Genomic DNA, 25,881 nt, shown 5'->3' with positions numbered 1-25,881 from the left:
ACATAAAAGGCAACAATCAAGCTTTGAAAGGGGTCATTTACGCCTAATCCTATCAAAATGACGTAAAAATACCAAGTAATCATCACCCTATCATTCAGGTTTATTCTCTTGCAAAAACACATTATCCAAGTTGTCATTGTTAATCGGAAGATATATTCGGTGTAAAATGAATAATGACATTGACGACGACTTGGCACTTTGGTAGGGACAGATCGAGTCTTGGTCGACGCTACAAAAATCTAATAATTTGAAGACATCGAACTAATGTTTTAAAACCCGGGTTTTTTAGTTGACCCGGTGTGATGACCGGTTCACGGGTCAACCGGTTCAACCGGTTGAACCGCCGGGTCAACCCGGTTTATGGTCTTTTTCTATTTTTATATATTTTTACTTTCCCGCATATGCATAAACATATAAAACCAATAATTTGATGTCCACAAAGTTTAAACATTAAAAAACATTGAAGAAACCGCAAACGATTCGTTGTTTTGGCGTTCGTTACTTGTTAACCAACCATCCAAGCCTTATTAAAACGGGTCAATCCGGTTTTAACCGGTTCAACATAAGCGGTCGAACCGCGGTTTAGGGGAAACCCGACCGGTTCGATCCGGTCCGTATTTTTACAAAAAACCGTTCTCAATTGACCCGCCTTCTACCTTGGGTCACGGTCCAACCGGTTGAACCGGCCGGGTCGACCCAGGTTTTAAAACATTGCATCGAACCAATCACCACGAATTTTCCCAGTCAATTAAAAATCAACACAGAAAGGATTCTTTTAAATACTTCCATCTTGACATGTTACATACCAACCAAAACGAATATCTGAATTAAAGCTTCGTTCAATTGTCTTCAACATCTAAAACAAACACACCCAAAAGTTTCTCAAAAAGAACCCATAAAGAAGATGAAAGACCAAAAGATGTAAGCTTGCATAGATCTTAACCTCGTTTAATCACCACAATATCGAATCTCGATAATGGGTTTCGTTTTTTTTATCCTTTTGTTAATTTACTGCCATTAATGGAGTTTTTGATTGGAAAAAACTTGCAGGTTCAGCAGTGAAGTCGAACTGGGCAAGTTTCTTGGCAGCACAGATGTCATTCAAGATGCTTATCGACCAAATTCCCAAACTTCTTCCACTCATCAGCTTCACCCGACTCGTTCTGGATTCAATGTTTTGGCTTTCAACTCTTTGTGTGATTATACAATTTTAATTAATAATAGTGCGTTGGATCTGGTTTCACCAGAAAACCACAAAGACTTGCACTTCCTATCCACAAAAGTCAACCCCGATTTCTCCATTAACAAAGCTGCTATTGAGCTTTTTGAGCAACATTTTGACGAGCTTTTGGAGCTCCTAAAACAGGTACCATTTCTTTTGTAGCATATTTAGAAATCAAGATGAAGCCCACTATATTATGTTATCTATTCTTATCTGTTTAATATCTGTTTTTCAGCATAAAGAGAGTCCATTGGTCGTCACTGGACATGGTCTTGGGGGATACCTCGCCATTCTTTTTGCGCTACTCCACTAACATGCTGTAGATGTGGAAGAATCTAAAGGTTTAAAAACTGCCAAACGCCCTATTTGCATAACTTTCGGTGCTCCTCTTCTTGGTGATGAAACTCTCCGACGTGCTATCTGTGAACGCCCACAATGGAATTCATGTTTCCTAAATGTGGTTGCAAATACGGATACTCTTGCTAGTGTTTACTCATCGAAGACTTTATACAAGCCTTTCGGTACTTTCCTGTTTTGCACAGAATCCGGTGGGCACACCGCTTTTGAAGATCAAGAGACAATCCTGGCAGTTCTAGATGACATTGCGTCATCAAATGGTGGAAATACCCAAATGCATGATTATACCAACGATTTGGGTTTGATCAGAAGGAAGATATTGTATCGTGGACCTTCTAAATTCGGTGGATCCAACTTGAATCCGTTGACAACCGATATCGTGTTGCAATTTCAGGAAATTGGTCTGTTAAAAGATGATTCACAAGATCTGATTGCCAAAACTAAAGAGAAACGTGCGAAGATGATCAAAACCAAGAGGATGGTTAATGCATACGAGCCTACGAAGAAGCTAAACGAAATGAAGATAAGTTTGACATACATGGAATGGTACATGAAGGGCCAAAGGTCAAAAGGGGGTTATTATGATAGTTTCAAGAATGCTGAAACCAAAACCATAGAAGAAATCCGAAGCCAACAAGAAATCATCAGAAATCAACGTATCTTGAGTCAATATTGGAAGAAGACTATTGAAGAAAAGGAGCTAATGCCACAAAAAGAAGGTGCAGAGTTGCGTAAACGTTGGCTCTATGGTGGAACTAACTACAGAAGGATTGTTGAGCCACTAGACATAGCTGATTACTACAAAAAGGGCAACACGAACTACATAGATAGTAGACCAAACCACTATGTGTTATTAGAGAGGTGGTCGGAGGATGACAAGAAGGATCAAAAGCCAAGCGACAAAAAAACAAAGGCTGCTAGTCTTACTGAAGATTCTTGCTTCTGGGCGCATGTAGAGGAGGCCTTGATTTCACTAAGAGACTTGAAGAACGGGGGCTTGGACGACATTACTATCAACCTCAAAACAACCAATCTCAAGCGGTTTGAAGAAGATGTTTTACGTGCAATCAAAGATTTCTCATTGTCACCGAAAGTTTTCGTGCCAGGAAGCAGTTTGATGAAGTGGTGAAGTGATTATAAGGTCTTTAAAGGAATTGCGTACCATTCTGAGTTTGCTCAATACATGAACAATGAGAGATACACCCAGTACCAATAAGTTTGAGGTTCGTGGTTAATCAGCACAGCCGACGAAGGTATTTTGGGTATTTCTTTTATTGTATGCAAGTATATTATGCTAATAACCAAAAAATTGAAAGCATAATGTTTTAATCAACTTTGTTGTGGATAGTGTGTTGGGTGCTTTTCTCTTGATATGGTGATTGATCGTTCTAATATGAGTTCTGCCCACCTAGATCATAAATGGATAACCATTTTACATTTACATTGATGTTTAATTGTTGCATGATGTATATATATATATATATATATATATATATATATATATATATATATATATATATATATATATATATATATATATATATATATATATATATATATATATATATATATATATTCAAAAAAGTTTGTCCTCGTGGAAAAATTTGCTACATTTAACTTAGGGCTGGTACATATTTCAAAGTTTATTGTCATAATGGTTTCAAATGTAAGTATCTTGGTTTTTGAGTAAACAATACTGTAAAAGTAAAGTACATTACTATCATCCGTAAAGAAGTGTAAGTACATTTGGTGAAAAATTATTAGTTCATTGTTATTATGTGTGGAAAATAACATACATTGCTTATAGAAATTGTAAATGTGAAGTATATTATTCCTTGCAAGTTACTATTTCTGTTATATCGTATTGAAAATATCATATGCTCAACTTCATTTTTTTTTTGCATTTATCAACAGAACTTCATCGATAAGTTTTATGTTTTAGCCATATCAGTCAGTCGTAATTAATAATAATTACAATAAAACCTAATATAAAGCATTAATAATGTCACAACATGACCATATAATATGATGAAATAAACTATGTACCACCAAAAGAAGTTCTAGGTGAGTATTTAATGATGTAACAAACAACAAATTAGATTTAATAACACAAAATAGATGAATATCATGACAAAATGAACATAATAATATTTTTAATGTTTGCTAAACTGGTATTGTGTGACAAACTCACAAACTCATGATTTGGTAAGTTTGGTATAAAAAAAACCATGTTATAATCCAATTAACATCTGTTTCAATTGGGTTTAAACAATTATGGGCACTATTTCCAACAAATAATACATTTCTTCAACTTTATCTGTAGGATACTATCTAGATGCATCAACCATAGTTTTCAAGATTCGCATAATCCCGATCATGTTCGTCTGCTTCAGAGATCAATATATGTTCTCAAGCGGGCACCTCGGGCTTGCTGTCATAGATTTTCCCATGCATATTATGGATTTGTTCACATTTCGGTCTAATTATTCTTGATTTATATATCGTAGGGGTGCTCATATAGCCTATATATCGTAGGGGTGCTCATATAGCCTATTGTCATATGTCGTGAGCTCTTCATGCTCACGTCGTGAGGTCGTGGTTTCAGTCCAGGAACTTCCTCGAATGCGTTCTCACGTCGTGAGGCTTCATTCCTCACGTCGTGAGTCCATATCTGACTAAAAATGAGCATTAAGCTCCTAAACCGTTAAGCCTTAACATGGGACAGTCTAGAGGGTCTTCCTTGACCCCAAGGGCCATAAACATCGAACCTTTTCAGTCACATATGTCCAATACATGACTTAAACACCAACTTGGGTCAAAATGAAGTAAAAAGGTCCAAGACTCAAACTTGGAGTCCAAAACAATGACCAAAATCCAGATCCGAGACTTATAAGGCTTAAGATACCAACATGATCCATAAAGTTTCCAATTTTATGGATTCCATGCATGCTAACCAACATTACATGGTCTTCCTTGACCCCAAGGGCCATAAACATTGAACCTTTTCAGTCACATATGTCCAATACATGACTTAAACACCAACTTGGGTCAAAATGAAGTAAAAAGGTCCAAGACTCAAACTTGGAGTCCAAAACAATGACCAAAATCCAGATCCGAGACTTATAAGGCTTAAGATACCAACATGATCCATAAAGTTGCCAATTTTATGGATTCCATGCATGCTAACCAACATTACAAGCCATAAAATGCATGGAAACTTAGATATAGCAAGCAAGGAAAGGAAAGGTATGAGCTTGAGGACTTACAATTGTCCAAAAGCTCCATAAGTAGCTGATGATGAAGCCAAGAAGCTAACCAATGCACCAGCAATGATCTTCTTCTCCATAATGAGCTTCAAAGCCTCCAAAATCTCTTGAATAGCACCGAAATGACCAAGAACTTCAATGGGGGCTGAGATTAGGGTTTCCAGAGGTCTTGGGAGTGAAAGAGGCCGAGGAGGAGCAACCCTAAGCTCCTCACGTCGTGAGCCGTTAATGCGCACGTCGTGAGCCTTAAATGAACTTGGTCAACAAGTCAACGATCCCTCATCCGAACTACTCCAACTTTAAACGACCATAACTTCTTCGTTTCAACTCCGTTTTTGACCTTCTTTATATCCACGGAAAGGTGGCGAGAAGCTCTACACATATATAAACTTATCCTCACCTCAAAACCTTCCAAACGAAAATCCAAAATTCATAAAGAGATCGAACTGCCACTTTACCGATATACCCCTTGGCTCCAAGGCACAACCCAAACTCCCGAATCACCTCAATTACATCTTCCGCACCTAAGCGGGTCTATATCTCTCTTTTCCAAAGGCCCTAAGCCTTATGATACCCCATCTTCATGCCACAGTCCCGAAATTGGAGAGCGATTCGGAATAGGGCGTTACAACTCTCCCCCACTTAAATTATATTTCGTCCTCGAAATCGCTCCTTAATAACACCCATATCCCAACAAATGATCTGAGGAACGCAACCTATGATTCTACGCGTAAAACGATCTTCTCAAGACAACCGAAAGCCAAGTCGAACCTCCATCACGAAGAAAGCGAACTTCGAGCTTCCACAAATCACTTCTGCCTCCCCAGAGTCTGAGTCCATACTGGTTCGTCTCCCTGACAGACTGCCCACACATAACTGTCTGTAGAACAATTATACTTGACAGAAAGCTCAGATAATCCTTCGAGTAGAAGATTCATCCCTGCAACGGTTAGACTCAGACGAGAGCTGCGCAACAGGGTCAAACCAATTACTATGAGATTATTCAACCCAACTGTAAGTGAATTAGTACCTTCGATCAGCAAACTACTCCACACAAAAAAAAATCCTCGCATCACTACTCCTGTCCGAACATCATGCTGCCTCTTATTCGCTTTCTGGATGAAACGAGACCACCCTGGTCCCAACTGATCTACCATTATCTGGAATACCGGACTCCCACCCAGTTACTGAACTAAAGAACACCTCTCAGTTGCTCCTAGCAACTTACGAAGAAACTTCGGCTATTGAAAACTACTCTATCCATATTGTAAATCTAGGCTCTATAACTAGGAGATACGGGCCTCGCCCACACTTTGCTATCTAGGAGATACGTGCCCCCACCCACACTCCGCTGACTAGGAGATACGGGCCCCCGCCCACACTCCTTTGACTAGGAGATACGGGCCCCACCTACACTCCGCTAACTAGCCGCTAATGAATGCTACGGCTATCCCACAGTCTTACAACATTTTCCACACTATCTGACTACTGGTGAATGCTACAGCTATCCCGCAGTCTTACAACACTTTCCACACTATCTGACTGCTGGTGAATGCTACGACTATCCCGCAATCTTACATCCTGACTAACTAGCGTCCTGCGGGGAATTCTCCCACCTGGTTTCCCAACACCAGCTATCAACTACTATGAATATGCGAACTCAACATCGGGAAGTTTCCCAAACTCCCAACTCACACACTCCTCTATCCAAACAGCCACTTGGGCTGCTTTCCTCCCCAACGAGAATACGAACTCATCCTAGTTTCACACCTACTTCTGGTCCTGAATAGCTGAATGATTCTCCCCCACTTGGATTCAACTAAGATCTTACAACACACAGTTTGGAAAGGATTCCCAATCCTTCTTACCATCCAATGATCAATCTGCCGGCAACCAACACCTACCACTGCCAGTGCTCCAAAACTAAGCAATACTAAGACAATACAACTCTAGAAGGCTAACTGAACACTTCTCAAGTTCCAATCACGCTTGCTACAGTTACCGCATCCTGAGAACCCGCTCTTAAAAGGGACGTCCTCGAACTACTATTCTAGAATTCATGGTATGCAGATGGCATATAACTCAATCATAAGGAAGAAATATAACTCCAGATATACTCGATCATACTGAGGCGAGATAATAGTAATAGAATCATGAATAATAGCTGATAGGAAAGTAAAAGATACATACCTGCAACATCGGAAGCTGCTCGCGCCTCCTATGTGACCAGCTGGAAAGCTTTGCTCCTCGCCGTAGGCGCCTCTGTCTGGCCCTGACGGTCGCCGGTGATCCTCAAAGTCGCAGGGGCAGGTGCTATCACCTGTCCCACTGTAAAAAAACTCGGAAATTGGTCCTTCTTGTGACCCCGCTGACTGTAATGGAAGCAGATCAGGTCTGATCCCTGGGTGGTGGTAGCAGTACAATCCCTGCTATAATGACCAGTCCGGCTGCACTTGAAGCAGCCAGAAGCACCACCACTACCGCTCCTACACGCACCCTCGTGTGTCCTGCCACATTTGCCACAGCGGCTGCGACCCTGATAATCTCTCGACCTCGAATCTAACCCCTTGGGCCTCTTGCCCGAACCTGTGGATACCTGAATCTCATCCGGCTTTCTCTTCCTCTCGGACTCTAAGTTAAGCTCTCTCTCTCTCTCTCTGGATCGAGCGATCATATCCTCCAGCATCTTGCCGCTGGATCGACTCACAAACTGTCTGATATCAATCTTCAGCATCTCGTGATATCGGTCCTTCTTCATCTCCTCATTCGCTACATACTGCAGAACAAGAAGAGCCCTCTCCCTGACCTTAGCAGTGATCTCAGCCACCGTCTCTGTAGTCTGTTGGAGGTCCTGGAACTCCCGTTCCAGCTGCTGCACCTCAAATGTCATCGCGTCCAACGCGGCATCATCCCCAATGGCATATCCAACCTCCTCCCACCAATCACGTGCTCTATCCTTCAGTAGACAGGAGGCGAGACCTTGTCCCCCTCGGGGCATCGGCTGGAACGAAAGGCGTTGGCGACATCAGCCAACCATCTTCTTCTAGCAATGGGGTCCTTAGCCCCATGGTAATCTGGAGCTCCACAAGCTCTGAACTCTCGGAATGTCAATGTGCGCTCCCCTATCATGGCCGCCATCTCAGTACGGAAGGCTCCCAGCCTCTCATCCAAAATCTCCAATATAGCCTCCTTGACCATACCGAAGATGAAAGGAGTCTGGTCCAATATACTACGCGTAATCTCAGCTAATATAAACTCTCTCATCTGCTCCTCGAGCTGCCCGGCTCCTGAACCCGAGCTTGATCCCTCATTGACGCCAGAACCGCCAACTGGTCTAGTACGTAGGGTCACCATGCTGCAACATATCATAATAACCATCAGAATACTCATCACTATCGAGGGATCACACATGCACTACAAGTTCCCTAGTTTTATCTCATCCCTCCTTAAATCGAGTACGAATCCTCTGATTTCAGTAGTACGGGCCCATACTATCTTCCACATCTATCCGTACATTCCTCAAGAAATGCTTCAACTCCACCAAGTCCCTTTCACTACTACTATTGCTCCCAACACTACTCTCATCCTAGGCTTGCCCTAGGGTATCCTCCATCTCACTCTCTGCCATCAACTTCATAAGAAGTTCCTGCTATTTCCCCATAACTAGCTCGTGAATACCATTACATATTACTAAGACTAGATAATTCTTAGAATGAGAGGTCCTACCCTATAACGGTTAGACTCAGCCGAGAGCTGCGAAATAAGGCTAGACCTAACCTTCTGAAATTATTTAGTCCTTGTAATATGTAACTTAACATATTCATTTACTAGTTAGTTAAAGATAACTAGAACTTCTAAAAGCACAAAGCAAGCAGCTATCGGGCATTGGGTAAACAAAACCAAGCATATCCTAACTGACTCATCAGTACTAGCATGCAGTTCATAAAGCTCATACACATATAACAGGCACATAATGCATCCTCCTAGATCCTTAGCCCTAATCTAGCATGCATTTCTCATAAGCATATCATAACTAAACAAACATGTATGGGTAATTTGGGAGAACTTACTTGAGCTCGGCTGATTGCATGCACCACACCCTTTTATCTTTTTAAAATTCTTTTCTCTTTTCATAGTTCTTTTTATAAAAATGATTTTCTTTTGAAAATTCTCATACCAAGTCCTCAGTTTGAGTTCAAACACACCCGAGAGTATGCCCGAATCCCTCAAACCAATGCTCTGATACCAACTTGAAACATCCCAAAAATACAGTCCAAAAGTTTCGTTTTTAATCTTTAAGAAAACCATAGTTATCAAACATCATATGAAAATCATAAGTCGTGTATCTCAGAATATTATAAACATCTGTCAAATAAGTATCAGAGTATAAACCTCAGGCTAAACCAATGGTGTGTGCACTGCAATCATCCTGATCTCTTCCCCTTGCTACCGTAAGTACCTGAAACCAAAACTGAAAACTGTAAGCACGAAACTTAGTGAGTCTTCCCAAACTACCACATTCCATACACATAATTACATAAACACATAAACGCCCCCCGCCCCTTCCTCGGGCCCCGCCCGACATCAGACAGAGTCCGGCATCAGGCCCCGGCAGGCATCAAGCCTCGCTTTGTATACATATCTGTTTCTACCAGCCCCGCCTGTCTCTGGGCCCCGCCCACTATACTCATACAACAATAAGAGATAATCATGCTAGTACATAAAGAATAATACACAGTACTATATATCCAAGTCTTAAGGCCTCGCCTATCGTGGGCCCCGCCCCTACTCTGCTAATGATGAGATATGGAACCCTGTCCACTCTCAGCAAGTGATGAGATACGGGACCCATCCCAGACTCACCTCCCTACCAGGCACATACAAGTATCACAAAGACAACAAGTATAACTAAACATGCATTCCATCATCGCGTACCACCCGGCATCGAACCGTATCTCGGAAACATACATATAAACCTTCCTCGGGCCCAGCCCGACATCGGACCGAAATCCGGAAACATATAAACATTCCTCGGGCTTACCCCGACATCGGACCGAAATCCGGAAACATACAAACAGACACATGCGAGAATCACGAAGACATCAAGCATACAAACATTCCTCGGGCTTGCCCCGGCATCGGACCTTCATCTGGAACATACTAACATCCATAAACGGGCCGACATTGGTGCCTTCGACTTGTTCCTACAGGAGAAAACTCATCTCACAAGTTGAGTGCAGAATCCCGCAAATAAACCTCAGTCACATATGTCCAATACATGACTTAAACACCAACTTGGGTCAAAATGGAGTAAAAAGGTCCAAGACTCAAACTTGGAGTCCAAAACCATGACCAAAATCTAGATTTGAGACTTATAAGGCTTAAGATACCACCATGATCCATAAAGTTGCCAACTTTATGGATTTAATGCATGCTAACCAACATTACAAGCCATAAAATGCATGGAAACTTAGATCGAGCAAGCAAGGAAAGGAAAGGTATGAGCTTGAGGACTTACAAAGGTCCAAAAGCTCCACAACTAGCTGATGATGAAGCCAAGAAGCTAACCAATGCACCAACAATGATCTTCTTCTCCTTAATGAGCTTCAAAGCCTCCAAAATCTCTTGAATAACACAAAATGACCAAGAACCCCAATGGGGGATGAGATTAGGGTTTCCATAGGTCTTGATAGTGAAAGAGGTTGAGGAGGAGCAACCCTAATCATCCCATACCTTTAAATACGCGAAAATTAGGGTTTTGGAGCATCAGGCGCTCCCCACGTCGTGAGCCCTTAATGCTCACGTCGTGAGCCTTAAATGAACTTGGTCAACAAGTCAACGATCCCTCACCCGAACTACTCCAACTTTAAACGGCCATAACTTCTTCATTTCAACTTCGGTTTTGTCGTTCTTTATATCCACGGAAAGGTGGTGAGAAGCTCTACACATCTATAAACTTATCCTCACCTCAAAACCTTCCGAACGAAAATCCAAAATTCATAAAGATATCAAACTGCCACTTTACCGATATACCCCTTTGCTCCAAGGCACAACCCAAACTCCCGAATCACCTCAATTACATCGTCCGCACCTTAGCGGGTCTATATATCTTTTTTCCAAAGGTCCTAAGCCTTATGATACCCCATCTTCATGGCACATTCCCGAATTAGGAGAGTGATTCGGAACAGGGAGTTACAACTCTCCCCCGCTTAAATTAGATATCGTCCTCGAAATCGCTCCTTACTAACACCCATGTCCCAACAAATGATCTGAGGAACGCAACCTATGATTCTACGCGAAAAATGATCTTCTCAAGACAACCGAAGGCCAAGCCGAACCTCCATCACGAAGAAAGCAAACTTCGAGCTTCCGCAAATCACTTCTGCCTCACCAGAGTCTGAGTCCAAACTGGTCCGTATGCCTGACAGACTGCCCACACATAACTATCTATAGAACAATTATACTTCACAGAAAGCTCAAATAGTCCTTTAAGTAGAATATTCATCCCTGTAACGGTTAGACTCAGACGAGAGTTGCGCAACAGGGTCAAACCAATTACTCTGAGATTATTCAACCCAAATGTAAGTGACTTAGTACCTTCGATCAGCAAACTACTTCGCACACAAAAAAAATACTCGCATCACTACTCCTGTCCGAACATCATGCTGCCTCTTATTCTCTTTTTGGATGAACCGAGACCACCCTGGTCCCAACTGATCTGCCATTATCTGGAATACCGGACTCCCACCCGGTTGCTGAACTAAAGAACACCTCTCAGTCGCTCCCAGCGACTTACGAAGAAACTTCGGCTACCTAAAACTACTCTATCAATATTGCAACTCTGGGCTCTATAATTAGGAGATACGGGCCTCGCCCACACTCTGCTATCTAGGAGATACGGGCCCCCGTCCACACTCCGCTGACTAGGAGATACGGGCCCCCGCCCACACTCCACTAACTGGCCGCTAATGAATGCTACGACTATCCCGCAGTCTTACAACAATTTCCACACTATCTGACTACTGGTGAATGTTACGGATATCCCGCAGTCTTACAACACTTTCCATACTATCTGACTGCTGGTGAATGCCACGGCTATCTTGCAGTCTTACATCCTGACTAACTCGCGTCCTGCTGGGAATTCTCCCATCTGGTTTCCCAACACCAACTATCAACTACTGTGAATACGCAAACTCAATGTTGGGAAGTTTCCCAAACTCCCAACTCACACACTTCTCTATCCAAACAGCCACTTATGCTGCTTTCCTCCCCAACGAGAATGCGAACTCATCCACTTCTGGTCCTGAATACCTGAACGATTCTCCCCCACTTGGATTCAACCAAGATCTTACAACACACAGTTTGGAAAGGATTCCTAATCCTTCTTACCATCCAATGATCAATCTGCCGGCAACCAACACCTACCATTGCTAGTGCTCCAAAACTAAGCAATACTAAGACATTACAACTCTTGAAGGCTAACGGAACACTTCTCAAGTTCCAATCACACTTGCTACAGTTACCGCATCCTGAGAACCCGCTCTTAAAAGGGACGTCCTCGAACTACTATTCAAGAATTCATGGTATGCAGATCGCATATAACTCAATCATAAGCAGGAAATATAACTCCAAGATATACCCGATCATACTGAGGCGAGATAATAGCAATAGAATCATGAGTAATAGCTGATAGGAAAGTAAAAGATACATACCTGGAACATCGGGAGTTGCCCGCGCCTCTTCTGTGATCAGCTGGAAAGCTCTGCTCCTCGCCGTAGGCACCTCTGCCCGGCCCTGACGGTCGTAGTTGATCCTCAAAGTCGCAGGGGCAGGTGCTATCACCTGTCCCACTATAACTAAACTCGGAAATTGGGCCTTCTTGTGGCTCCGCTGACTGCAATGGAAGAAGATCAGTTCTGATCCCTGGGTGGTGGTAGCAGTACAATCCCTGCTATAATGACCAGTCCGACCATACTTGAAGCAGCCATAATCACCACCACTACCCTACACGCACCCTCGTGTGTCCTGCCGCATTTGCCACAGCGGCTGTGGCCCTGATAATCTCTCGACCTCGAATATGACCCCTTGGGCCTCTTGCCCGAACCTGTGGATACCTGAATCTCATCCAGCTTCATCTTCCTCTCGGACTCTAAGTCAATCTCTCTCTGGCTCGAGCGATCATATCCTCCAGCGTCTTGCAGCTGGATCGACTCACAAACTGCCTGATGTCACTCCTCAGCATCTCGAGATATCGGGCCTTCTTCATCTCCTCGTTCGCCACATACTTCGGAACAAGAAGACCCTCTCCCTGAGCTTAGTGGTGATATCAGCCACCGTCTTTGTAGTCTGGTGGAGGTCCTGGAAATCCCGTGCCAACTACTGCACCTCAATCACTAGAGCAAACTCGGCCATGAACCTGGCCGAGAAGTCACTCCATGTCATCGCGTCCAACGCGACATCATCCCCAATGGCATGTCCAACCTCCTCCCACCAATCACGTGCTTTGTCCTTCAGAAGACAGGAAGCGAGTCGGACCTTGTCCCCCTCCCCCCCCCCCCCCCCCCCGGGACATCGGCTGGAACAAAAGGCGATGGCGACATCAGCCAACCATCTGCTGCTAGCAATGGGGTCCTTAGTCCCATGGTAATCTGGAGCTCCACAAGCTCTGAACTCTCGGAATTTCAATGTGTGCGCCCCTATCATGGGCGCCATCTCAATACGGAAGGCTCCCAGCCTCTCATCCAAAATCTCCAATATACCCTCCTTGATCGTACCGAAGATCAAAGGAGTCAGGTCCAATATACTGCGCATAATCTCAGCTGATATAAACTCTCTCATATACTCCTCGAGCTGCCCGGATCGTGAACCCAAGCCTAATCCCTCACCGGCGCCAGAACCGCCAACTTGTCTAGTACGTAAGGTCACCATGCTGCAACATATCATAATAACCATCAGAATACTCATCACTATCGAGGGATCACACATGCACTACAAGTTCCCTAGTTTTATCTAAGCCCTCCTTAAATCGAGTACGGATCCTCTGATTTCAGTAGTACGGGCCCATACTATCTTCCACATCTATCCGTACTTTCCTCAAGAAATGCTTCGACTCCACCAAGTCCCTTTCACTACTACTATTGCTCCGGACACTACTCTCGTCCTAAGCTTGCGCTAGGGTATCCTCCATCTCACTCTCTGCCATCAGATACATAAGAAGTCCCTACTATTTCCCCCTAACTAGCTCGCGAATACCATTACATATTACTAAGACTAGATAATTCTTTGAATGAGAGGTCCTACCCTACAACGGTTAGACTCAGACGAGAGCTGCGAAATAAGGTTAGACCTAACCTTCTGGAATTATTTAGTACTTGTAATATGTAACTTAACATATTCGTTTACTAGTTAATTAAAGATAACTGGAACTCCTAAAAGCACAAAGCAAGCAGCTATCGGGCATTGGGTAAACAAAACCAAGCATATGATAATCAGACCATCATATCACTGACTAATCAGTACTAGCATGCAGTTCATAAAGCTCATACACATATAACAAGCACATAAGGCATCCTCCTAGATTCTTAGCCCTAATCTAGCATGCAGTTCTCATAAGCATATCATAACTAAACAAACATGTATAGGTAATTTGGGAGAACTTACTCGAGCTCGGTTGATTGCATACACCACACCCTTTTCTCTTTTCAAAATTCTTTTCTCTTTTCAGAGTTATTTTTATAAAAATGATTTTCTTTTGAAAATTTTCATACCAAGTCCTCAGTTTGAGTTCAGACACACCCGAGAGTGTCCCTGAATCCCTCAAAACAAGGCTCTGATACCAACTTGAAACATCCCAAAAATACAGTCCAAAAATTACATTTTTAATCGTTAAGAAAACCATAGTTATCAAACATCATATAAACATCCCAGGCTAAACCAATGGTGTGTGCACTGCAATCATCCCGAGCTCTTCCCCTTGCTACCGGAAGTACCTGAACCCATAACTGAAAACTGTAAGCACGAAGCTTAGTGATTCTCCCCAAACTACCACATACCATACACATAATCACATAAACACATAAAATGGGCCCCTGCCCCTTCCTCGGGCCCCGCCCGACATTGGACAGAGTCCGGCATCAGGCCCCGCCTGGCATCGAGCCTCGCTCGGTATACAGATTTGTTTCTACCAGGCCCCGCCTGTCTCTGGGCCCCTCCCGCTATACTCTTACAACAATAACATATAATCTTGCTAGTACATAAAGAATCATACACAATACTATATATCCTAGTCTTAAGGCATCGCCTATCGTGGGCCTCGCCTGTACTCTGCTAATTATGAGATATGGAACCCCGTCTACTCTCAACAAGTGATGAGATAAGGGACCCCTCCCACACTCACCTCCCTACCAGGCACATACAAGTATCACAAAGACAACAAGTATAACTAAACATGCATTCCTCCATCGAGTACCACACGACATCGAACCATAGTTTGGAAACATACATATATACCTTCCTTGGGCCCCGCCCGGCATCGGACCAAAATCCGGAAACATATAAACATTCCTCGGGCTTACCCCGATATCGGACCGAAATGCGTAAACATACAAACAGACACATGCGAGAATCACGAAGACATCAAGCATACAAACATTCCTCAGGCTTGCCCGACATCCGACCTTAGTCCGGAACATACTAACATACATAAACGGGCTGACATTGGTGCCTTCGACCCGTTCCTACAAGAGAAAACTCACCTCACAAGCTGACTGCAAAATCCCGCGAATAAACCTCTGGCTGCTAGCTAGCAGATCCCCGAACTGCTGATCTCTCGACTCCCCGAGCTACCAACACCGAAATAACACTTAGTCAAAACCCAATAGTCCTTACTTGGGGTGAAATGACCGTTTTACCCCTGGCCCAACAAGATTCACAACCAAGGCCCAAAACTATCAAATCCATAAATATCCATCAATGGCCCAATTTTCCAAATTGGGCCTAAACCCTTACATGGGCTTTTCCCCAAAGGCCAATTACTTTTCTAAACCAATGATTTTTTGATGGCCCAAAGTCCAAGCCCATTGGGCCCAATCACGACCTACTACATTAGGCCCATTAAGGCCCAATTCATCTTTCAAGGCCCATTAGAGCAAGCCCATCAAGGCAAGCCCAACCAGAAGTCCATTACTCTAAAATCCTTAGTCCATTATGAGCCCAAACCAAAAGACAAGTCCAATACCAAGCTAGCCCAAAATCAAAGAGTCCAAAACTTGCAGAGGCGCTGCTCATGTCGTGAGCTCTTCATGCTTACGTCGTGAGGTCGTGGTTTCAGTCCAGGAACTTCCTCGAATGAGTTCTCATGTCGTGAGGCTTCATTCCTCACGTCGTGAGTCCAGATCTGACCAAAAATGAGCATTAAGCTCCTAAACCATTATGCCTTAACATGGGACAGTCTACAGGGTCTTCCTTGACCCCAAGGGCCATAAAAATCGAACCTTTTCAGTCACATATGTCCAATACATGACTTAAACACCAACTTGGGTCAAAATGAAGTAAAAAGGTCCAAGACTCAAACTTGGAGTCCAAAACCATGACCAGAATCTAGATATGAGACTTATAAGGCTTAAGATACCACCATGATCCATAAAGTTGCCAACTTTATGGATTCCATGCATGCTAACCAACATTACAAGCCATAACATGCATGGAAACTTAGATCTAGCAAGCAAGGAAAGGAAATGCATGAGCTTGAGGACTTACAAAGGTCCAAAAGTTCCACAACTAGCTGATGATGAAGCCAAGAAGCTAACCAATGCACCAACAATGATCTTCTTCTCCTTAATGAGCTTCAAAGCCTCCAAAATCTCTTGAATACCACCAAAATGACCAAGAACTCCAATGGGGGTTGAGATTAGGCTTTCCAGAGGTCTTGGGAGTGAAAGAGGCTAATGAGGAGCAACCCTAATCATCTCATACCTTTAAATACCCAAATATTAGGGTTTTGGAGCATCAGGCGCTCCTCACGTCGTGAGCCCTTAATGTCGTGAGCCTTAAATGAACTTGTTCAACAAGTCAACGATCCCTCACCCGAACTACTCCAACTTCAAACGACCATTACTTCTTCGTTTCAACTCCGTTTTTGACATTCTTTATATCTACGAAAAGGTGGCGAGAAGCTCTACACATCTATCAACTTATCCTCACCTCAAAACCTTCCGAACGAAAATCCAATATTCATAAAGAGATCGAACTGCTACTTTACCGATATACTCCTTGGCTCCAAGGCACAACCCAAACTCCCGAATCACCTCAATTACATCGTCCGCACCTAAGCGGATCTATATCTCTCTTTTCCAAAGGCCCTAAGCCTTATGATACCCCATCTTCAGGTCATAATCCTGAATTAGGAGAGCGATTCGGAATAGGGCGTTACACCAACATGGCATGTTTTTGTCTCAACAAAAATATGTCATCGTGTCCTTCAGTGAACAAACATGCCTGCACCCCCGACTAATACCTTAACCAAGTTCGATGGTATAAGACCCCTAGTAGATGACACCACTCTCTACAAAATCCTTGTAAGAGCTCTCAAATATGTTAGCTTTACCGTACCTGATATTACATATGTTGTTCAACAAGTATGCCTATACATTCACAACCACATAGAGCCTACTTCCAATCTATTAAATAGATTCTTTGGTACTTATGGGGTACTATGGATCACGGACTATCGTTATATGTATCTCCTTAATGTGGTCTTATCTCATATTCAGATGTTGATTGAGCAGGTTGTCCGACCACTCGTCGTTCTACCTCTGAATACTGTGTATTCCTTGATTAGAACCTTCTCTCGTGGTCATCCAAAGGGAAGTGCACTATATATCGATCAAGTGTAGATGCTAAGTACCATGGAATTGTAAATGCAGTAGCAGAAACCAGCTAGCTTCAGAACCTTCTTCGAGAGCTGCACTATCTCTCCCTATCTGAAAAATTTCTTTATTGCACCAATGCCAATGTTGTGTATCCATCCACTAATCATGTTTAATACCAACAAACAAACCACATAGAGACTGATATCCACTTTGTTTGAGACAAGTTTTACAGTAGTCATGTTTATTTTCTTCATGTTCATTCATCATCTCAGTATGTCGGTATCTTTACTAAGGGCTTCCCATCACCTTTTTTTCTTGACTTCAGATCCAACTTGAATGATCGCTCGAGACATCCTTTTCTAGCTGTGAGGTTGTCACACACATACTTTTATAGCTGTATCTTTTATTAGTTATTTTATATTTGTGTACCAATGTATAGCATGTATAAGAGCCCATTTTTAACGTTGTAATACCTTGAATGTTATTTTAGTGAGATCTTTCTGATTATGGGAAAATTGTCTCTACACATTTCTAATTTTTTCTATCAAACTGTTTTATGTGTATCAAGTTAAAAACATCATTAAATAAAAAAATTGTCTATACCTTAGCAATAAATACATAAAAGCAACCATCAAGCTTTGGGAAGTTTATTTTCCTACAAAACAACACATTATCAAAGCTATTTATTTTCCTACAAAACAACACATTATCAAAGCTATTATTGTTAATAAGAAGATATAATCGGTAGTATGTTGAGAAATAGAAATAAATCATGTTCAATCATAAACTTGAAAATGTGGAAAGTAGAGATTCTAACTTGGTTTGTTTGTAAATGTAGAAAAATAAAAGGATGTGTATGACAGACATGCAGAGTAACAAATTAAAGTGCAATAAATTAAAGTTTAACTTTAGTTTGAGTGAGGTTTTGGATCGGTAAAAGTATTAGATTTTGTTTGTCATTTAAGGGAACTAATTGAGTTTATAGTTTCCGTATTTTTATCATATTACATGAATAAATACAATGACGGCAACTTGGTATGGACATACTCTTCGTTGTCATCACAAAAGTTCAACACTTTGAAGGACATCGACGAATCTGTAACAAAGTAAATTTCAACCCAAATTTTTCAATTTAAAAACACATTTATCTTAGTAATAAAATCACAAAATGTCACAATGTCAAATCATCAATTCTGATACCAAAAACGGTATATATCAAAACTCCAGTATCCTCTCAATCATAACTCAATATATGTTGTGTGTACAATCATGCCGACGCCTTCCCGTGATCCTGAGAAGTACCTGAAACACATAACACATAGCACGGTAAGCACGAAGCTTAGTGAGTTCCCCAAAATACCATACACAACTCATTAGCCACTCTAGTCTATAACTCAATAAGACCCTCCAGTCATTGTGTCTCAGTGGGACCCTATGGTCCCAACTCAATAAGCTCATAATAACAATACTCATCATAAATCACAAAGACATAATGCAGAATATTAAGATACACAGGTAAGCACAATAAACATCTCAATCACACGAAGGTACCACTCATGGTAAGTATAGTGTGAAGACTCACCTCATACGCTAGCAAGTAAAAGTATCGTACTTGGAAATCTCGAACTAGCCTCCGCCTAGCACATAGGATAATTATCTATAATTAATACTCTACTCATACTCAAATACACCAAAGGTTGTTCTCTCTTTCTCTCTAACTCTTGGAATGGGTAAAAGACCATTTTACCCCTCCATGGTGTCCATTACTCATGCTGACCAAACCCTAAAGTCAACAGAAGTCAAACTCGAGTCAACGGTCCAGGTTTGACCTGACTCGGCGAGTGCACTCACGTGACTCGTCGAGTCCACTCATTCCTCAGAAGTCTCGTGAAGGTCCAGCTCGTCGAGTTAACCCCTAACTCGCCGAGCTATAGCATGGCCAACTCATCGGGACAAACCCTAACCGACTCGTCGAGTCGGCTCATCGACTCGGCGAGTCCATTCAAACTCATTTCTCATTCAGACGATTTCAAGGCAGAGAACCTTCCCAAACTCTATATCTAAACTCTAAAGGCTCGTTTATCACGTAAAGCCACGAGCTTTACGTCCATGCATGACACATTAGGCTTGAAATGCCAAGAACATGCTCTAATAAGGGTTTTTCACTCAAAAGCTATATTAGGGCTTAATAAAGCAGGGACCCTTAGGCTCTAGGGACCTCACAAGGTCCAGTTTTGAAGTCCCAACCTACATATGAATTCAATACCCTCAAAGTCCCAAAAATAGATAGAAAAGAAGCCCTAATCTCCAATAATATGAGATCTACCCAAACTAATGAGAAAGGTATAAACTTTATACCTTTTATAGAAGCTCTTGGATGAATAGAAACAGATCTAACAGCCTCCTCTTGATCCTTGCTTGAAATCCTTCTCTTCTCTTCCAAAAATGCACCAAGATACTCAATATTAGCTCACACTCTCTCTATTAGCTCAAAGGGGCGATTAGGGTTTCACTCAGTGAAGGTAAGCAGTTGATGAGCCGTAAATGAGGCTATAAGTGACCTTAAATAGGCCCCAAACCTGGGGATTTAGGGTTTCACTTCACAGCGCCTACTCGGCGAGTCGATTCTCTGACTCGTCGAGTAGATCATTAATCCCACGTGGCACAACGCGACTCTACTCGACGAGTTGCAGCACCAACTCGTCGAGTTGCTCAATAGCCCTCAAAAATAAATAAAATAAACAATATACCTGGAAGTCCGGATGTTACACAATCACCGCGAACTTTTCCAGCCAATTAACAATCAATATTGAAAGGATTCATTTTAACAATCGATTCTGGAATTTGACTGTAGATTTTTCACTAATAAGGACACCCCCTTCTGAATCCCACAAAGCATTGACGTATGCCTTTTTTAAGCAAAATCGTCAAAGATATGGAAGTCAAGTTAGACATGCCTGTTAAACAGACAACAATATTTGATTGTCTTTGAGCACCTCATACTTAGGATTTTCTGCTAACTATTCCTATTGATGTCCTCGGCCAAAATATGTCTCCTCTGGAATACCTTAATATCCTTCTATACCACCTCAGGATTCCTCTATTTTTGATTGACGAGATATGCCTAGTTTGCCGCAAGGCATGTTTAGACACCGTTGGGGAACATGCAGTTCATCGTAGAGAGATCCATGACTTCAAATACTGATATGATGTGGTTAAGGATGGTCTCTTTGATGTCTATCGATGTTTTGGTATTTTCGTCAAGAAAGAAGCGGCTATGAACTTTTTGACTGACCCGCTGGATGGAAGATCCACACTCAGGCCGACTGACAGTTTGGTATTTGGATGGGTAGGGGAATCACACTTGTGTGGATCTTATTGGGGTCTTCCCTCTCGTGGGTTTGAGGATATGGGGTTTCATAGTGGGACATGCTGCTTTGAAAGTCATCGCGTGGAAAGTGACAAAACACAAGAATGCTAGCATTGAAAATCAACATGTGTTTATACCTTTCGCATTTGACACATTTGATTTTCTCGCACTAGTGTAACGCCCTATGTCGAATCGTTTCCCATTTCGGGGTGGTGATCAAGGATTGGGTATTAACAGAATTAGGACCCTTGAAGAACTGAGATTTGGAATCATTTGGGGGTGGATAATGTAATTTGGATGATTCGGGTATTCGGTTTGTGTTTTGGAGTCAAAGGGTATTTCGGTAATATTTCAGCTCGAGCTTTATGGAAATTGGATGTTTGTTCGGGAAATGGTAAGGCAAGTATGAGTTTTTTAAAACATAGAGCTTCTTGTTTCCTTTTCATGGATATATGGATTGTCGGAATCAGATTTATATTGAAGAAGTTATGGCGTTCGGAATATGTTAGGGTTTGAAGGGAAACCCTAGTATGTGGGGTGTACGTAGGGAGTACACGCAACGTACTGATGCGAAGGGAATTACACTGGGCGTAATGTGGTGTACGCTTAGTGTACTGCAAAGGTGGAATCGGGGATGCGAGACCTCGTACGTTGGACGTACGAGGGGTATGCGGGGCGTACCAGGATTAAAGGAAAAACCCTAATTTGGAAGTTGTACCCTATATAAACACATTAAGTCTTTTTTCCTGGCCTCTTTACTAGCCTCCAAATCCCTAAAACCCTAGAAAACGTCTATAAGCCTCCATGGTTGTGATTTTGAGCTCATGGTGTGCATTTTGGTGTTTTTGGGTCATTTCCAAGAAGATGGAGTTTGGTGCAAGGTTATGGATCAAGGAAGAGCTTGTAGATCTTGATTATGTGCTTCATTTCCAGCTTGTTTGAGGTAAAAAGCTTTGACCTTGTTCATTGTTAGCTTAGATCTATGTTTTATGAGTTTTGGTTCATTTTGGTCCCAAGAATGAGATCTAGTGGTTTGGTACTACTCCAGGAGCTATGAGTTGCCACTCTTGGTGTTTCTAAGGTTCTAAATACATAAATCTGACTCCTTTAGGGTTTGGAATCCCCCATGCACGAGATGGTGTCCATTTAGTGAAAGTATAATGCTTTATCTTGAAGTTTGGTTCTTTTGGGGTATGCAAAGTCATCAAGTCAATGACTTTATGGTTCTAGATGTTCATTAAGAAGTAAATATGTGGTTTGGACTCCTGGGCTTGAGCATTAAGAGCTTAAGAAAGGTTATAGATTAATGGATTAGTACGTTGGGCGTACAAGTCTGTATGCGCAGCGTACAAGCCAAATAACGAGTACGCTTAGCGTACAGCTGAGTACGCCCCACGTACTCAGTCAGGAGGGATTTTATATGTTGGGCTTTGGTTTGAGCCATCTTTTGGGCTTAGTTTTCTTGGGCCCTGCTAGGCCATCATGTTTTGGGTTGATAATTATTTTGAGAAGTCCTACCATGGGTTTGGGCCTAAATTGGAAAATTAGGCCATGGATTGGGCCTTGAGTGGTTTTTGGTATTTAGGCCTTGTGGATTATATGGTTTGGGCCTAAATCTTGGTCCAAACTAAGTGAGGGGTAAATTGGTCATTTACCCTAGTAATGGCTTTATGAATATGGATTTGGACCCTAATGTTGATTAGGTGTTGTTTTGATTTTTTTGTTAGTTCGAGATTCGGTCAGCCAGCAGCCAGAGATTTATCCGCGGGATTCAGCAGTGCGAGGTGAGTTTCCTCACAATGTTTAGCGGGTTGAAGGCACCAATGTCGACCCATGGTTTACTACATAGAGTGTTAGATGTCTGCGTGACTCTTGCATGTGTATGTGTTTGTATGCTTACTGGGCGGGGCCCGATGGTTTTTCTGTATTCTAGTATCAGGTTATGCATATATGATTTGTATGTAGGCGGGACCCGATGATTGTGTAGTATGCTACTATCTTTGTGATTTTCGCATGTGTTTGAATGTTATATGATTATATGTTTATATGTTCAGTGGGCGGGGCTCGTTATGCGAGTGTGGGCGGGGCCCGTATCTCAGTGGGCGGGGCCCGTTATGCGAGTGTGGGCGGGGCCCATATCTCAGTGGGCGGGGCCCGTTATGTGATAACTCATATATGGTATGTGGTATCATGGGGTACTCATTAAGCTTTGTGCTTACGTTTTTCTGTTTATGTTTTAGGCACTTCGATTTTCAAATGAAAGAGCTCAGGATGGTTGCAGGGCGCACACCACATGTTTTCCTCATTCTATGATTTATTCTGATTCGATGATGTTTTGCTAAATCTTGATTACCATGGTTTTATGGAAATGATATGTATTAACGATTTATTTATTTGATAAACAAAAATTTTATGTCATTATTTTTTGTGACGTTTAAAGTTGGTATCAGAGGCTTGGTATAAGGGATTTGAGAACACTCTTGGGTGTGTCTGAACTCAAACTGGGGATTTGGTAAAGTTTTTCAAAGAGAAATATATTTTAGAAATGGATTTTTCTAAAAGAAGAAAGGGTGTGGTGCATGTAATCAGCCGAGCTCACGTAAGTTTTCCAAAATTACCCATACATCTTATTTATTATGCTTTGATCTGTGAATCTATGAATCGTATTCTAGTTAGGGCTAAGGATCTGCTCAGTTATTGCATGATAGAATGCTAGGAGAGGTGCTTTTGTATGCCTATTGTATGTGCTTGTAGACTTTCATGCTAGTTCTGATTAGCTAGTGATAGGTTGGCCTGATATGTGAAGCCTGGTAGCCTAGGAAGCATGGGATGCTGGATTGGGTATGATTTGTATGCGTAAGGCAATCAGTAGCGGGAGTGGGAGCTCCCAGTATGGGTTGTAGTATGTGGGATTAGATGCTTGTGATTATTCTATGGAATGGAGTGTTGCTGCACGAATGTTGCTTGCTTTGTGCTTTGTGGAACTCATAAGTAATGTGAGTTAGCTATTGAGTGAATATATCTAGTCACATGTGGAAAGAGTTGGATAATCTTTGAGTGACAGATTTAACCCTATTGTGCAGCTCTCGTCTGAGTCTAACCGTTGTAGGGATGAGTCTGTTACTCGAAGTATTATCTAAGCTTTGTTGCATGTGATTGTGTTCATGGGGTATCTAACTGACATTATGAGGAGTTCTTCAGCAGCTGATGGCAGGGTGAGGCCGAGAACCTAGGAAAGCCTAGGGATTGATTCATTAGGATTTGTTGCGCTGTTTAGTAAGTGTTGGTGTATGGGTTTGAGAAGGTGACTTAGAGGATTCAGGAGGATTCTTGAGGAAAGTATGGATAGGTGTGGAAAGGGTAGTATTGGGCCCATACTACTGGAAGCACATGATCCATACTCGAATCGAGGGGAGTCTTGGAGAATCTAGGAAGATTGCGGGATGAGTATTCTTGGGTATATTTGGATCTTTTCCATGTTGTTTCGGTATGGTGTTGAGCACTCATGAATGGGGTCTAGGTTCTGGTTCCGGCTTAGTAGCAGGCCCTGAATCGATCGATACACGGACACGGGAATTTATCCCATCGGAGATTATTCACTGTATTTTGGAATGGACCTCGGTGGTCTTGGGTTCAGCCAAGTAAGGGATTTTGCAGTTATCTGATGGTCATCTCGGGGCCTTTTGGACCGGGATTGTGGTAGGGAAGTTAGGGGCTCATTTGGAGCTCAAGGCTTGGGGTCCCTAGAATCCTTCAGGAAGTAGGATCCTATTGTTAGTTCTTCAAATTTGGGATCAAAGGGGAGATCTGTACCATGTCCTCAGGATGGTCGGGGTAACCCTGGAGGAGGAAGTCAGGATTCCTTCAGATGCTTTTGTGGGGATGTTATCTTTTGTTTTCTTCTAGGTGATATCGGGAATTTGTATTGCGTTAGAATTTTGCTTGGGTATGGCTAATTTATATTTCGGGTTGGTTCTCTGCTATTTTCTGGGTTATTATAGATTGTTATATGCCATTTTGCATGTCGAGAGTCTTCGATGAATCTTCAGAGTGTCGTATCTTGATTGAGTGGGTTTCAATGTGTTCAGTTGTGGATCTGGGTCTTGGTCAGGATTAATTCAGGGGTGTTGCTTGGAAGATCTTTGGTCAGGGTTCAGTGGTGTTATGATATGTTCCGGTATGATCGGCGGTTGCCTATGGAAGAACTTTTGGGTTCAAACCCTTCCATTGCTTGGGGAGGAGCGGTAGCAGGAAAATGGTGATGTCAGACGCATGAGTTGTTGGTCATTGGAAGTGCCAGGGGAGTTTTATATCCGCATGGATTGTAGTTGGTTAGAGTTCAGCAATCCTTTGAGATTGGAAGTTGGGGGTGAAGACTCGTCAGTTTAGGGCAAGGGTTGTGGTTATTAGTCGCCCACATAAGAACTCAAGGAATTGGTAAGGTATCATGGGAAGTGATTTGGATTATCATACTGGTTAAGATCTCGAGAGTATTTGTTAACACGTTGTCGCACACGTATTAAACAAATAAATTTATCACTGCTTGGAATGCACTAAAAATATAGCACATGGAAGCAGGGTCGAATCCTCAGGGACACAGCCTAATGGTCAATGCCTTTTTGCATCAGGCACATCTAGTCGAAACAGAAATTATAAAAGGGGGGGGGGGGGGTTTGATTAAACTAAAAACTAAAAATGCAGTGGTATTAAATGAAACGAAAATCGATAATAAAAATAATTCCAGTTCTGCTGTGACTTTCCTAATCATGAAACTGATCCAGATCTGATTATTTGAGA

General features: G+C 42.3%; 1 pseudogene across 1 annotated transcript; it reads left to right on the top strand.

Annotated features, from left to right (window-relative positions):
- Nucleotides 1–788: 788 nt before the first annotated feature.
- LOC145103689 (senescence-associated carboxylesterase 101-like) lies at nt 789–2,930 on the top strand (annotated as a pseudogene). The gene is made up of 3 exons (XR_013706798.1): nt 789–921; nt 1,051–1,366; nt 1,458–2,930. The product of XR_013706798.1 is annotated as a senescence-associated carboxylesterase 101-like (transcript).
- Nucleotides 2,931–25,881: the final 22,951 nt, after the last annotated feature.

Source organism: Lactuca virosa, chromosome 4, assembly GCF_052849685.1.
Source record: "Lactuca virosa cultivar CGN04683 chromosome 4, Lactuca_virosa_CGN04683_v6, whole genome shotgun sequence".
Taxonomy (NCBI): Eukaryota; Viridiplantae; Streptophyta; class Magnoliopsida; order Asterales; family Asteraceae; genus Lactuca; species Lactuca virosa.
This window is presented reverse-complemented; position numbering and strand designations above follow the sequence as displayed.